At 41.9% G+C, this 14544-nt stretch overlaps 1 protein-coding gene across 7 annotated transcripts in view; it reads left to right on the top strand.

Annotated features, from left to right (window-relative positions):
- MAMLD1 (mastermind like domain containing 1) overlaps window positions 1–14544 on the top strand; it is a 245354-nt gene that overhangs the window by 179801 nt on the left and 51009 nt on the right. Inside the window, exon 1 of one of the 7 annotated variants that reach the window (XM_083876313.1) lies at window positions 8257–8330. The exons of 4 other annotated variants lie outside the window; for them this stretch is intronic. The gene's annotated coding sequence lies outside the window, so the exon portion shown is untranslated. Of the gene's footprint in view, window positions 1–8256; window positions 8331–8365; window positions 8594–9432; window positions 9483–14544 lie in introns of those variants that run through there. 2 more of the 7 variants (XM_083876314.1, XM_083876315.1) reach the window with 2 other exon arrangements.

Raw genomic sequence — 14544 nt, 5'->3', positions numbered from 1 at the left:
AATCACAGCCTGGATAAGCTGTGTGAGAGGTCATTATAACACAGAGAAGATAAATGTACAGGTTCTGCTGGAGGCTGTCCTCAGGCTGTTTGTTATGTGTCTCTAACACTGTCACTACATCACACACTTCCTCGATCTCCGTATTACCCTACAAGCCTGTCTAATGGGATCCTCTGCTGCTGATTCCAGCTTACCCTGACCTACTTCTTTCTTGTGTCCCAGCAAGCTGTCAGGAGCTATCAGAGCACTGGGAGCTGAAATAAACACTCACTGAGGGGAAAAGCAAGGCTGTCTCTAGTGAATTTAATTAGCTTTGTTTAACTGGCTTGTTTGCTTTGTAAATCACATCATTTTTAGTCAAATTTAAGGGATAAAAAAAATCTGTAATTAAAATCAAATGATGCACGACCTTATTAAAAGTCAAGGGTTTTAGAAGTTCTGTACAAAAAGTCGTTTAGTTTGTAACACATTTGCAGTGCTCTGAATATTTTAGGGAGAAGAAGGAAGAAACTGAGATTCTTTTTTGGTTTGGGGAATCTTTCTTCAGACTGGAAGGAAATTGGGGCTTTTTGAATCATTATCTTTACCTTTTCCTGATTATGGGTTAAAAAAATTGCTTTTGTCTTTTTGCCAACATTGCAAGCTCGCTGCATAAAATTTTAGAACCCAAATAAAGATTCTTACTGTTCCTTTCTTCCCTATGGCCCAAGCATCAGTATATTATGCATAGTTTGAATCCTTGCTGTTGTGAGGCCATGGTTTAAATCCTGGCTTCCCTTTGCACATCCGTTGCATTTTTGAGTGTTGGAACAGAAGTCATTGTAATTTTGACTCTGCCAGACAAATGAAGCACTGACTCGGCAAGTCATCACTGGGTTGCATTTGAAAGTGCTTAGAGTGTTTTTATCAGGCAATACATTTTGTCTTTCAGGTGCTTTACTATATTTCAGTGTGGCACATACTTCTTCTAACAACTGATGTTCTTGCTCTTGTCAGTGTAGGGTCTAATCCTCTTGCTGTTGAAAATGATAAAAGCCCTATGAATTCCTAATATGTCTTATCAAAATCTGGCTCAAGTATAAAATGTCTGACCCCAACTTCTGATTCTTCTTCAGCAGAAATATGTTCCTGCCTTGCACCATGCATGCATATTGATAGAGCCTCCTGAGCACATGGCTTAGAGAGATACCCTCATCCTTGTGCTGAGCTGCAGCATGAGCAGAAAAGGATTAAAGGACGACTGAGAAATAAATGGGTATGCGTGAACTTGCAGTCTAAGAAACAGTAAAATATGGGATAAAACTACTACCCGAGAGTATGAGAGGAATTGAAAATCTTTTTCACAAAAGTGCAGAACTTCTTTGAGTCTTTTGAAGAGAATATAGGATTGGCTAACCTGTAGTCCTGCACTGACAATTACTCGTGGTAATGATTTCATTGAGGAGTATAATGAGCAGCCTGATTGCTCAATGACTTCTGAGTAACTCACTAACTTAAGGATCACTGTGAGGTTTCAGGGAAGGAAAAGAGAAATACTCTTTTCTCAGTGGGGGTTTTGGAGATCCCTTGGCCCCACTGGAACCTGTGGAAGCTTTCTGCTGTGCCAGGAGTGGGAGTTTTATGGAAGTCTTACAAAAATATACACAGAGGGAAACTTCAGTGGCTAGAAAAAATTGAATTGAAACAAGAATAGCCAGGTGAAGGGGGGTAATGGTGGAAGTCAAGTGCCCAAGTTTGTGGCCTTTCAGCAGTAGGAAATGAGGCAAGGAAAGTTGAGAATTCCCAGTTCAATTTCAGTATCTTCCATGACTCCAGTGAACATAGAACAGAAAATGTGAGGTATTACAACTTCAGAAACTTTGCTCACATTCTGTGGCTTTACCAGATCCTGTATATATCCCTTGTGGATTCAGGTCTTAAGTATTTTTGGCATCTGTAGCTGAGCTGTGTAGAGTGGGAGGAACACAAGTACTGCTCCTGGGTCACTGCTCCAGAGAAAGTGGCTGAGGTGCAGATTGTGGAGCTTTTATCACAGGCATGGAAGCAGACACGTTTTGTAACCTGCTCCAGTGTGAATAGCAAGAAAAATTTATACTCTTGATACCCTATTGAGAGGTGAGTGGTGAAGCAGGGAGGTACTAAAGCTAAATGCTCATTTGGCCCCATTAGCTGCTGAGTGCTGCCCACTGCAGCTGAGAATTGGGTGTGAGGACAAGGAGCCCTCAGCGCTGTGGGAAAGTGGGAATTTCGTGTGTTTAGCAACAAAGGTGATTAATGGCTGTGTGCCTGTCATCTCTGCCACACCACCAGCATCCCTGCATTCATCTCCTGCTGCGGGAGGAGGGGAGCAGGAGAGGGACTCCGTGCTCAGGGTGGGGGTCAGGGTGGTCCTGGTGGAAATCCTGGAGAAAGGGACCTGTCCCCCACCTCCTTTTGCACTTAGAAAAGTGCCCAGTGTGTTCTGGGCACCACTGTAGTCTGAATAATAAACATTTCATTCCTAGCTCCTCAATATTTGGCTGTGGTTCTGTGCAGTGATGCTTTGCTTAGAGGACACGAAAAGGGACAAATGTTCGTATGACTTGAGTCGTTTAACTTAAATCAACCTCCTCCTACCCACTATTGACAGATCAAGAGAACCAATGAGGCATGTTTAATTACACATGCACCCAGTTTACAATTAGTCTGCAGACTGTTTTTTTTTTTTCCTTTTTTTTCTTTCCTTCTGACAACACAAGGAAAAATCTGGTCCTGCAAGAGGTCTTGCTCAATGTGAGACGAGCAGGGCTGCAGTGAGTTGGTGGTTTTTTTTTGTTTTTTTTTTTTTTTTTTTTTTTTTTTTTTCCTTTTTAAATGTAAGTGGAATATCTTCTAGGTCAAATGATTTAGTCTGATGCTCTAATGTGACATGGTTTAGCAATCCTTCTGCTCCCCTTCTGCTTGTAATAAGTGACAAAAATATGGCTTCTTGCTTGATAAATGGGTTAACAGTATTCACAAGGCAGGTAATAGAAATCTATATTAATAGGTGGAAATTGGCTCTTGATGCCAGGCAGGAGAGTCTAATGAAAGTATTATTGTTTTAGCTTCCAGCTCCTTTGGAAGCTGAAAGGTAAATGCCCGTATTATGTTCTTATTACCTATTTATCACACCATATAGCTGAGTGGATATTTATTAAATTACATTCATGTTTAATGCCTGCTTGTATACTTTTCACTCAACGTGTTCTCAAAGGAAATTCTCTGGAAGTGTTTCAGAAATGCACAACTATTTTCCCATTCTCTTTTTGTAAAGTAAACCCATTGTTGCCAACTGTCAATATACAATTGGCTTGGAAATTAAATTGTTTCCTGCTAAGATGTAAGAACCAGCTAATCCTCTATTTAATTTAGGGAATAAATATTTAAAAATCTGAAAACACATGGTATTTTTGGGTAGTGTTGATTCTATTTTAGTCTTTGAAAATACCCAAGATCCCAAGAGTTGGGCTTACCTATTTTCAGCTTTAATTTAGCATTAAATTGCTTCATCAGGGATTTTATATATGACCTTCTGTATGTTTGTGATTCTTTTGAGAATATTTAAAATAGTACTGAATACCATCAAAGATAAGAAATTAGAAGCCTGTTTATTAATACACCTACTTATCATGCTTCTCCAGTTTTACATTCTTATTTTCTTCTTAAGCAGCACTTTCAATTAATTCCATCTAAATTTAAAAAAAAAAAAAAAAGGAAACTAAAAGAACCAAAACTAAAGCAAAAAACCCAGCAGAGCTCAAGTATTCTGTACATCCTGAGAGGCAAAAAAAAAAAAAAAAAAAAAAAAAAAAAAAAAAAAAAAAAAAAAGAAAGGTGGGTTTGCATTTTCTTCCACCACATTATTTCCAGTTTGTCCCTCCTGTCAGAGCACTGTGACTGTGCAGCACTGTGGGCTGATGCAGTCACACTGAGTCAGGCTGAGAGCCAAGGGCTCCTGGTTTTCTGTGTGCCTTGTCCAGCACAGTCACACCACTTCCTTCCTGAGGCAGCATCCTGCACTCACACACCACCACGCAGGAGAGATGCCCTGCTGGAAATCTGTGGAGTTTATTTAGGCAATCCCAAACAGGACGTTTGACTCCCGTTCTTACACTGAGAAATTGCCGAAATGTGTAGAAATCTGAGGAGTGTATTCTTTTCCCTTCACCAAACTATTTGCAGAGAAATACCTGGGGCTTGGTGCAGGCAGCTCCTGTGCTCACACAGAGCCTCAGCAACTCTCACAGGTACCCTGGAACAGCTCAGGTGAAATGCTCCCACCCATGAAATCCTGCTGTAAGATCTGGACTTAGATATTACAAGAAGGCCAAATGGTTTGTTTTTAGGGGAGTTTTGGGGAGGTTTTGTTGTTGTTTTGTTTTTATTTAAAGGCTTTGATAGTTCTTGTTTGCTTGAAGTTTAATTTCAGTGGAATACTGTATTGATCCATCAATGCAATCTGTTAAATACTGCTATTTGAACCACTCTGGCTTGTTTATATTATGGATAAATAAGTAACTGCTGCACACATTGCAGCTCTCTGCAATGTGAGCAATAATGCTAACACTTTTGCAACAAGCAAGTTAATCACTTAATAATTTTTTATTAAAATTTTGCTGCCACTGCCCTTTAAAGACCTAATCTTTGTCATTAGTTGGTGTCAACAGTGCCCAGTGAACACACTTTCAAGTTAGAGAAACTGAAAAAAATCCTATATAAAAGAATACCATGTTATGCTTCACTTAGTACTGATTTACATTATTAATGTAAGAGAACAATTCAAAAAACAGTTGTAATCATGGTACAAATTTATTTTCTTTTAATGGTGTGGAGAGAAACAATAAATCAGTCTTCTGGAGCATGTGGATCATATGAGCAAGTAGCAGTTCAAGCAAATTTTGGCAGGTTTATTGGGGTTTGAAACTTTAGGCATCTTGGATCAGCAAATATTAGTAATGTGTTAAGAGCTGTTGCAAGCTCTTCCTTAGGGTTTGTATATGTATATAAATATATAGACTAAGAAGTTTACATATATGAGTGTATGTATATGCAGAGATGTAGAGAAAATCCATCTCTCTTAAACATTTTAGTTGTCATGGGAATAAGCTTTTCAAAGTGTTATTCTTTCAGTTTTAATAATCTTGTCCCTTTTCAGTACTTGCAGCTCTGCTTTACCTTTGTGTTCACTCAATTTGATGAAGACTCTATGGGCTAATTATTTTAATTTCTCTTTATGGCTGATACCTGGTAGTTTTCATTCTTTTGGCTTCTCAGCTCTTGATCAATGCTCTGGTGTGTTTGCTGTCAGCACTGCAGGGAATGGTTGTTCTCTCCTCTGTACCCCAGTAACACACATTGCAACACTTGACTGGTTCCCCTTTTTCTAACACCTTTAAAATATGGCTCTATTTGAGTCAGGATTTCATAAATCATATTGATAGAAAAGTTGCATTCGACCCTTTTTCATGTAGTGTGACAACACAACAGAATTTATAGCATTGGAACTCATCTGAGAGACACCCATAGTAACACTGGTATTTTCTGACCTGCCTTAATTTCTCTTCTTATTCCAGGCATCTGTAACTCACTCTGTTAATTTTTTTGTTTAATGATGCTCTTTAAGATGAAATTTTGCCAATTGGTGGGTGTTTGGGCAAGCCTTTATTAAAGATTTTTTTGTTTTGTTTTCTTGCTTTGTTATCTTGCTCTCCAACAGCCTGAGCATATTTGAGTTATTTTGAGTTTGGATTCTGTCCTTGGAAGTCAACACGAAGTGCTTAGCAGGAGGCAGAGATCTCCTAGATCCTCCAGCAACACGAAAGCAGCTTGTGGCACTGCAAACAACAGCAAAACCACTTACAGCTTTAATATGTTTGGATAGGAAATGCCCAAGAAAATGCATTTCTGAGCCCCGCGTTGTTTGTTAAGTCACAGTGACGCACAGCCGAGGGCCCGAGGAAAAGTTCAGGAATTGCAGGAGGAGCTCGGCAGTGGAGCATTGCTGTGCACAGAGTTTGTGGGCTGTTTATTGATTGCTCAGGTCACTGGTGAAAGGTCAACAGCTCTGCTGTGTCGGCAGATAAAGACAGAGGAATGGCATGTTGAGGTCACATTGGGAAGGAATTCAGTCACGCTAAAGAAAGAACATTTTTAAACCTTTATTTACTCAAAAAGGATTGTGAGGTATTGAGCTTGCACATTTATGACCCTTCAGTGTAAGATTAAGAAATCGTATTCTCGGTTTTCCCTGGGAGTTTTCCCCTTTGCTTTACAATCTGCTTTTAGAGTTGAACCATTTTTAGCTCATTGCTTAATTCCTTGCTCCTGGTTTTGTGCCTGGCAAAGATTAGAAAAATATTTCCTTGTGCAAAGAAACACTGGTGGTTTTTTTTTTCTGAACAACCAAATTTTGAAGCGATTATGCCCTATGGTTAATTAATTTTTTTTTCCCTCGAAGTGCCTGTAGAGTGCTGAGCCCTGTTTGTGTTTATTTCTATTATGTTTTGCTTTTACTCTATATTTTTCACACTCTAGATGAAGGTAACTATTGCATGGCAGGGCTGAGATTTAACACATCTGAAAGGTGAACTGTTCAGGCAGAATTTAAATCAGGAGGACTCGGGTCCTGTCTGAACAAGGCAGTGACACTGCTCCTCAGCTGCTGTGTGCTGGGATTTAGGCAGGCAGGGTGAAAACGATCCTTTTCATTTTATTTCCCTCCATTAGGAGCCGATTTAAATGAGCGCTAATAGGCCATTATTGCACTTTAGAAAAAGGGTTCTTATACAAACACTTAAAGTCATGGTTTTAACTAATCCAGTGCAGATTTGTTTTGCAGTAAGCTGTAAATAGGTGGGGAGCTGTTTTCCAGATTTGGGGACCAAAACATCTGTCAGTAAGCGTGGTGTTCTCTCTAATGCAAAGTCCTGGGCCAGACACAAAGTGGGTGGCAAAGAGCACATTTGTTTCTTTAGTCATGTTGGGCACAAAGGCAATAAGTGAATAGGGTTTGCCTGTATAGAGGATGTGAGAAAAGGTTTGTATGTTGGAAACAGGGTTGCTGTGACTGATGATTTTAATATTGTCACTTAGTCTGGGCTTCTAAACTCCAAAATTATTATTAAAAAAATATATATATCCCGTCTCTTCAGTGACTCAAAGCTCCTGAGTTTACGATCTGGGTAGATATTTTAATATTTTAGTATTAAAACTAATAAATCCTGCCTTTTAGATCTTCCAGGGCTGCTCAGGTAGTTTGCTTCCCCCCTGCTAACCTTGCTGCAAAGCACTATGTAAACGTGTATGGCAATACTACAATTCCTCACAGGTTTTCTGAATACTGGAGAAGGGTTATGTCAGACCAGTAATTACTGTAATAACAGAAAAAAAAAGTAAAAATTAATAAACTGATTTTTTATTTAATTTATTAAGAAAAAAAGGAATCTTGAAGATGAAATGAATACACTGCTACTTGCCTGTAGTTGCTGAATCACATCCTGCTCCATCCAGAAGTAACTACATGTTGGCATCTAAATGGCTGTTGAGTCACCTCTGCAATATGAACTGGTGATTTACATTCATACACCAGAAAAGTCTCTCTGTTTAATAGTGGGGGAAAAAACAAAAAAAAAAACCCACAACAACTCACACCTCAAACTGGTTTTTGCAAGAGAATATCCCAGAGGGAAAAAAAATCTCTGGATGGGGTTAAGATTTCTATTGACAACAGACAGGCAAAAGCTTGCAGGGGCCCTGCCCCGTGTAGCTGCTGGGAGAAGGTGCAGAGGTGCAAACACCCAGCTGCAGTATTGGCCAGGAACTCATCCAGGAGGCAGCTGCTGGAGGTGCAGCAGCCACAGCTCCCTCCTTTTCCAAAACCTGAAGCAGAGCCTGGGGAGCGGACTCCTTACAGCTGCTGGCAGAGCAACGTGCCAGCCCTGTGCCCAGAACACCGTGACCGTGTTTTCTGTCTGTGTGTGTGTGTGTGTGTGTGTGCCCTCCCTTCACAGAGAATCAGCCCTTTGTCTGAACAACTCCTTTCTCCTTTTCTTTTCTTTCTCAAGTTTTCAGTTGGTGGCTGGGAAGCGGGGAGGGGAAAGGAGGAGGGGAAGGGGGGGGAGCAGCCTGCAAAGATGAAGCAGCTCATGAAAAGAAAGCTGCTGAATGGGCAGATTGTTTTATCTGGATGAGTTTTGTGTTCCTGACTCTGTGTTGCAAGGGAAGGTACAGTACAAACAGTGTTCTGGCTCACACGCTCCTGCTTCAACCAGGGGATCGCTCTTTCTTCTGCTGCTCAAAAGCCCTGAGCGGTGTGTTATCTTTTTTTCTCCCCTCCCCCTGAAGGTATCTGTTTGCTGCTGATGGCATTTCTGTTTAGCAAGGGCCGTGTTTACACTGTGAGAAATGTGAACTCGTCTGGAGGATCCCGCAGCTTTGTGCGCCCCCGCAAAGCGGCGTTTCCTACAGCCACTGACTCCAGCAGGGTCCTTGTTCCTTCCCAGTCTGGAAAGAAACCTGGAAAGCTGAGGATAAAACATCTAAGTGAGCTTCAGGAGGAAATGTGGAAGCCCAGGTTTGGAGTGGGGAATCCCAAATTACCCTTAATTGGCTGAATCTTCTCCTGCTTCTCTCTTCTTCCATCAGAAAACTTCATGAACAGCTGAGGCTCTGGTCTTGCTTTGGTTGCCCATGTAATCCCAGACCCCAACAGGAGTTGTGGTGATAGTCTTTGAAAAGGAGAGGAGATGGCCTCTGTGTTATTAAAGGTCATCTGGTGCGAGCTGAAGGGATTTTGTGCAAGCAAAAGAGCAAAAAGGGTGTATAAATTTTAAGGGAAGAAAGGAAGAGGAAAAAATTTAAAGGAAGAAAAGAAGAGGAAAAATATTGATGGTAAATTTAATGCTTCAGGTTCAGCATGGCAGGAGGTGGGATGTGAGTGTCCAGGCAAAATAATCCTGATTAAATGATTAAATAAGTCCTGTTGATTCAGGGCCCTTGGAAAGAAAAGTCCTCTTCTAATGCAACTGGTTTGGTTTTTTCTCATCCTGAACTGTGTCAGTGAGACATGAAACCCTCATCAGTGGGGGGGGGAGGGGGCGGGGGAATGGTGCTTCTGGCCTCTTCTGTGCTAAAACTGTAATTTAAGAATAAGGAAAATTTTAGGGCTGCTGGAAGTTTGCTGGTGTTTCATCTGAGAATAAAGTGCTAATGCATCCCCCCCACACTAAAAAAGGTGGGAAGCCAGTGAGCAGGACTCTCCTCAAACACAATGGCTCTATCTCGCTCTGTTATGCCACAAAGGAGTGGCTTGCTTAATCTCTGAAATTAATAGAGCAGAGAGGAAATGGCTCTTAAAGAGATGTGTGTCTGCTTCCTTCCTGTGCGGAGCGCGGGGAGCCTGGGGCGCCCAGGCAATGTCATTTCACATAACTAGAGGGCTCTTCTTGTAAAGGACAATTACAGTAAGTCGAGCAAGGCTGGAATTTTTTCACTTTTTCAGGGTTTTTTTTTCCTACTAGGGTGGTGGGGATTTTTTTGTTTAAAACCTGGAATGTTATTTTGATGGAAGAAGATGCTGTGAAGAGTTTGTCCCACATTTGCTTTCTCAAGAGATTTTTTTTTGGGGGGGAGGAGATGGGGGAAAGGGGGGGTGTGTCTGCCTGTTGTTTAGTGACACCAGAGAAACCAGCCTGCTGCTCCATTCCCTGCCACGCTTAGTACAGCAGTCTAAATGTGTTTTGAGCTCTTGTCCTAGGAGAATGTCAGTTCAACCAGAATTAACGGAGTGTATTCTAGTAGAACAGCTCCTTTTTCACACTGTGTTGGCCCTTTATAGCAGTGTGTTACTCTTGGTGTGAAGCCAAATCGACTGATAAGCAATGCACTAGATTTTCCTGCACGTGGTCCAGGCTGTTCACATCTATACAAACGTTTTTAGCTTCAGGAAAAAGGCCTAGTGCTCACAAAACTCAACCCCACCTAGCCACTGTCACTTTGGAGGGAGGGAGGGAGAAAAACTGCCTTGCCAAGAAGCCTTCAGGATTTTTGAATTGCTTCAGGGAGAAAGATGGGGAGACCAGGAAAGGATGCTGGGGGACCAGGGTTCCCGGGTACCTCCAACCCATTTGATTTGAGAACAGGGAGATGCTGCTCAATGTTTCAGGAACTTACTTTGGTTGGGCAGATGATGCTTTGCTCTGCTTTCCTTCCTTAACTTTTGTTAATAATTTATGTGTGATACAGCACAGAAGAAATACACCTCCAACTCTGTGTTTGAAACCTCTGTCCAAAGCAGCAGAACATCACCCAGCCATGTTGTGTGTCCTGTGCATTTATTAAAAAGGGGTGTGTGGACTGTGTGGGGTTTGAGTCACAGTCAGGGGGAATCTGTAATAAAAAGGCTATCTGTAAAGTGCAGGACAGTTTGTTCCCTCCTAGCAACATGATGTGTTTTACATATGAACAATAGTAGGTTGCTTTGCAGAAAATGTGGTTTTGATATTAAGATTATCAGTGCTTCCACCCCTTGTCCCTCATTTATTATGGGACTCACTGCAGCAAAACTGCCAAGTTCTCAGTGCTTTTCCAGCTTTCATTCAGCCGCATGATTTGTAATGACTGGTGAGCTGGGGAAAGGAGGAAGTTTAAATTTGGGCAGTTGTGCATCTATCTGCAGCTAACGAGGCATCTAATTTCTATGCAAATGTGATGCAGCTTCACCACAGCCCTGGCTGGAAGTTCAAGTATTCTGTAGTATTTTTCAATATTTTTCTGTGCCTTTGCCACTGCCAATGTTTTAAGCACCATCTGGTTTGGATTTTATTTATCCCAAAGATGAGGTGGAGAATTGGCTGGTGTCAGTGCTGCTCACCACTGGTGTGGAAAGCTCAGCAACCTTTGGCTGGCTGACCCCACATTGCCCATGGCTGCTCTGACCAGGTCCTGGAAAGGGCCAGTATTCACTGGGGGTTGGATTGCTGCAGTGTCCTTTTCCTTTTGATGCCTTTTCAGCAGCCCTGAGCAGCTACATCCATCTGTCCCAACCATCACTTTAGTGCCCTGCACAAAATTCCCTTTCCAAGCTTGGCTAAAGCTTAGCTTCAGAGTCCCTGCAGGCTCCTGGGGGCAGGGAGAAGCTTTTTTCCTGCTTTCAGGCAGGTACCCAGCCCCAACCATTGTGACCTTGTCTGTATTGCAAGGAATTATTGTGCTCCACGCAATGCTGCCTGAGAACAGGAGGCAGCACAGCACAAGGTGGGATGGCTACAGTTTAAAATAGAAGATGGCATAATGAAGTTCTTAGGCTAAATGCCAGTGTAAAATTAGCATTTAACTTCCCCCTTAGAATTTGCCTGTTAATTAGGTATCACTGTCTATATTGGAGTCATTTTTAGAAGTTGTTACAGCAGTATTAACATGACTGAAATACATTGCATGAAATTATATTATGCATCAAAGTTTTCTCCTGGTGGGGGCTTAGATCATCCAGCCCAGCTGGGAATGGTATTATTTTACTTGTTCTATTATAGACTTCTAGACACATACACAGCCCTCAGACTTAAAGGAATGTGTCTGCAAGGTAAAATAATAAGCATATACCAGACAGTCCACAGGATTAGAAGGCTATTTAAATTAGAAGAAAAAGTGAGGGGCAGAGATGAGAAGGGAAGGAATTCTCTATGCCTTGTAACAATACCCTATTTCACCTTCCAGCTAGGACCCCTCAGACACTGGATCAGGGCACTGAACTTTTTCTTCTGAACCTATCAACTTATAAAGCCAGGTGTTACCATCCCAGAGCAGGTTTGGATAGAGGATTTCCATTACATCCTTTCTTTGGAGGGTTTTGTTTGTTTTTTTGTTTGTTTTGGTGTTGTTGGGGGGTTTTTTTGTTTTGTTTTTGTTTTTGTTTTGTTTTGTTTTTAATAAATCTTAATGCAGTGCCATTCATGCATTTTGATAGCAAGTTTCACCAACTTGCAAAAAGTTTCACTTCTGGATGTTTCCCCAAAATAGATGTGTAGATGTGGCACTGAACTGGTGTGTTGGGTTTCCCTGTGCTCCAGGACCTTTCTGAAATCCTGGAAAAGTGTGGGGTCCAGGGTGTGTGCAGGGCTGCCTGTTCTTGCAATGCCTCCCATTCCCATCTAGTCATTGTCTTTCTTTAGGGGACCCCCCAAGATGTGAGGTCCCATCCAGCTGGCCTTTGATAGCTCTGCCCATTTGTTTTCCCCAGGTCTGTTTCTTTTCTTCCTCCCAACCAGCACAGAGTTAGAGGGATGCAGGCTCTGGGGTCCTATGCCATGCACCACAGGAGTACCAGAAGGCAGGGAATTTGCATTTTAATAACTCCCTGATTATGTATTTGTCTGATCCTGTCAATATTTTGCATTTTTTAAACTTTGCTGACTGCAGACATTGTGGGCTATCAAGTCAATAATTAGATTGCCTTATTTTAAACACCTCAGTTATAAATCAGAGCAGCCCAGTTCTGTAAGCCAGTGCTGTGCCTGGAGAGCAGCTGGCCTGTATGTGAAAGGCCAAAGATTTGAGAAGAGCATTGCACACTGATTTGCTGTTGTTGGGAATGCCTTTGGGAACTTAAAACAATGGGAGGGAGAGGGTCAATCCTTTTTCAGAAATAAAAATTAAATAAATTAAATCTTTGTCATAGGATGTAGAATCACCTTGCCTGTAAAGTGAGTGTGGTCCTTCCCACACCAAGTAGGAGTGTTGTAAACCTCACCTTCATTTTATTCCACCTGCCTAATGAGGTGGGGTGTTTTGTTTCACCTAAAGCATGAGCTGATGGCAGAAGCATTAAATGCAAATTGCACCTTGAGGACCCCCCCTTGAATCACGCAGCACAGCTTGTACTGCCACTGATGCTGGGTTTATCGCAATTGTTGTCTAAGGCTTTGGAATTATAAATGTTTGTGTTAAACATGTACTTTCTCTTCCTTGTAGTGCAGTTATTTGTGTTGCACGAGGGGTTTGAAAGAAGTCAAATCTGGAGTGTACAGAAACAATAAAATCTCTATTCCTGTCTAGATGCACAGGTATTTGGAAAGTGAGGGTGAGTGCTGGTGTTGCTGTAAAGGATGTGGGGATCATTTCATCCTCAAAAGAGCAAACTGTGAGTGGACACACAGAGAAATGCCCTCTGAAATCAGCAGCAAAGTTTCCAGTTGTTTCACCAGCTCAGGTTCAGTTATAAAACTGAATACAGATTGTTCTGAGGATAGAATATCCTGAAGACTGATTTCAGAGAGAAAAAGCCCAAGTTCTGCTTTTATTTTAAAACATATTACTGATGAGCACTGAGATACCCAAACAGAAACGTGTTTAATGCATGGAGCAGTGGAGAGCCTGGACCTGATGAGATCTGAGAATGTGACAAAATGTGTGCTGGGAGGACATCAGCACAAGGGAGCCTCCAAGAACAGGTGAGCACAGACAAGGGCAAGGTTTGCTTCTTTAAATTTGCATCAGGAACGAAGGGAAAGTTGTGTGCAGATGCATTGGAGAGGGAGGAAAAACATTATTAGAAGCTGCATTATTTCGCTTGCTGTAAATAGTTTTTGTTCAGCATGGAAAGACAAGAGCTCTTCCTGGGGTTGTTTGCTTTTCTTGCGTGACTGCTTGATGGTTCAGCTTGTTAATGGACTAGGTTTCCATTAAAAGTGTTTGGTGTTTTGACAGCCATGTGTTTCAGAAGCTAGGAGCTTACTGTGTGCTGGTGAAGGCTGCCATTGTTTTCTTATGTGGAGATATACATGTTTTTAAGGGGTAATAGAAATTCCTCCTGGTTCTTAGATTGCTCTTAGAGTTAGGCAGAAATCATTAGAAAATAGTGGAAATGTACTTGAGGTTAATTCTCTTTCCTTCCAATTCAATCCATGAATGGGATTGAATGTGCTTCTGCACATTTTACGGGAAAAAGAAGTTTGGCCTCTTTCAGAAAACCAAAAACTAATGTGGATCAGTGAGAGATCCAGACCATGGCAATATGAGAGCCTTTGAGGAATCCCATAATAGCTTCATTTTGGGAATGGAAACGGGCAGTCCTGGAGAGCCCTTTTTTTTTTTTTTTTTTTTTTTTTTTTTTTTTTTTTTTTTTTTTTTTTTGGGGGGGGGGGGGTGGGTTCAGAGTTGCTGTGAAAGAGCTGCCCAAGGTGCCCTCCTGTCCCTGCCCCATCCCAAGAGGCACCTCAACACCCTGAGCCCTGGGAGTGGAGGCACTTAGTGACGAGCAGAATCTCATCTTGCACAAGTGCTTGGTGAGGAAACCTGGTGACACAGCTTCCGGCCAGCTCACCTTTCTTCCCAGGAACCCCATTTCCTTGGCAGAGCTGGGCAGTGGAGCCTTGTCATTGCTCACAGGAGCCTGGTGAGCTCCCTCCCCACAGTGCAGTTCCATGTCCCACACCTGAAACCCTGGCTGGTAAATGAGCAAAGTTTGTTTTCAGGGAGTTGCTCATATTGACACTTCTGACTTACTGTCTGTCTTGTTACAGAGCAGAT

The sequence above is a fragment of the Zosterops lateralis genome (assembly GCF_965231275.1).
Source record: "Zosterops lateralis genome assembly, chromosome: 21".
NCBI classification, from domain to species: Eukaryota; Metazoa; Chordata; class Aves; order Passeriformes; family Zosteropidae; genus Zosterops; species Zosterops lateralis.
Note: the sequence above shows the minus strand (reverse complement) of the source record. Positions and strands in the feature narration are given on the sequence as shown.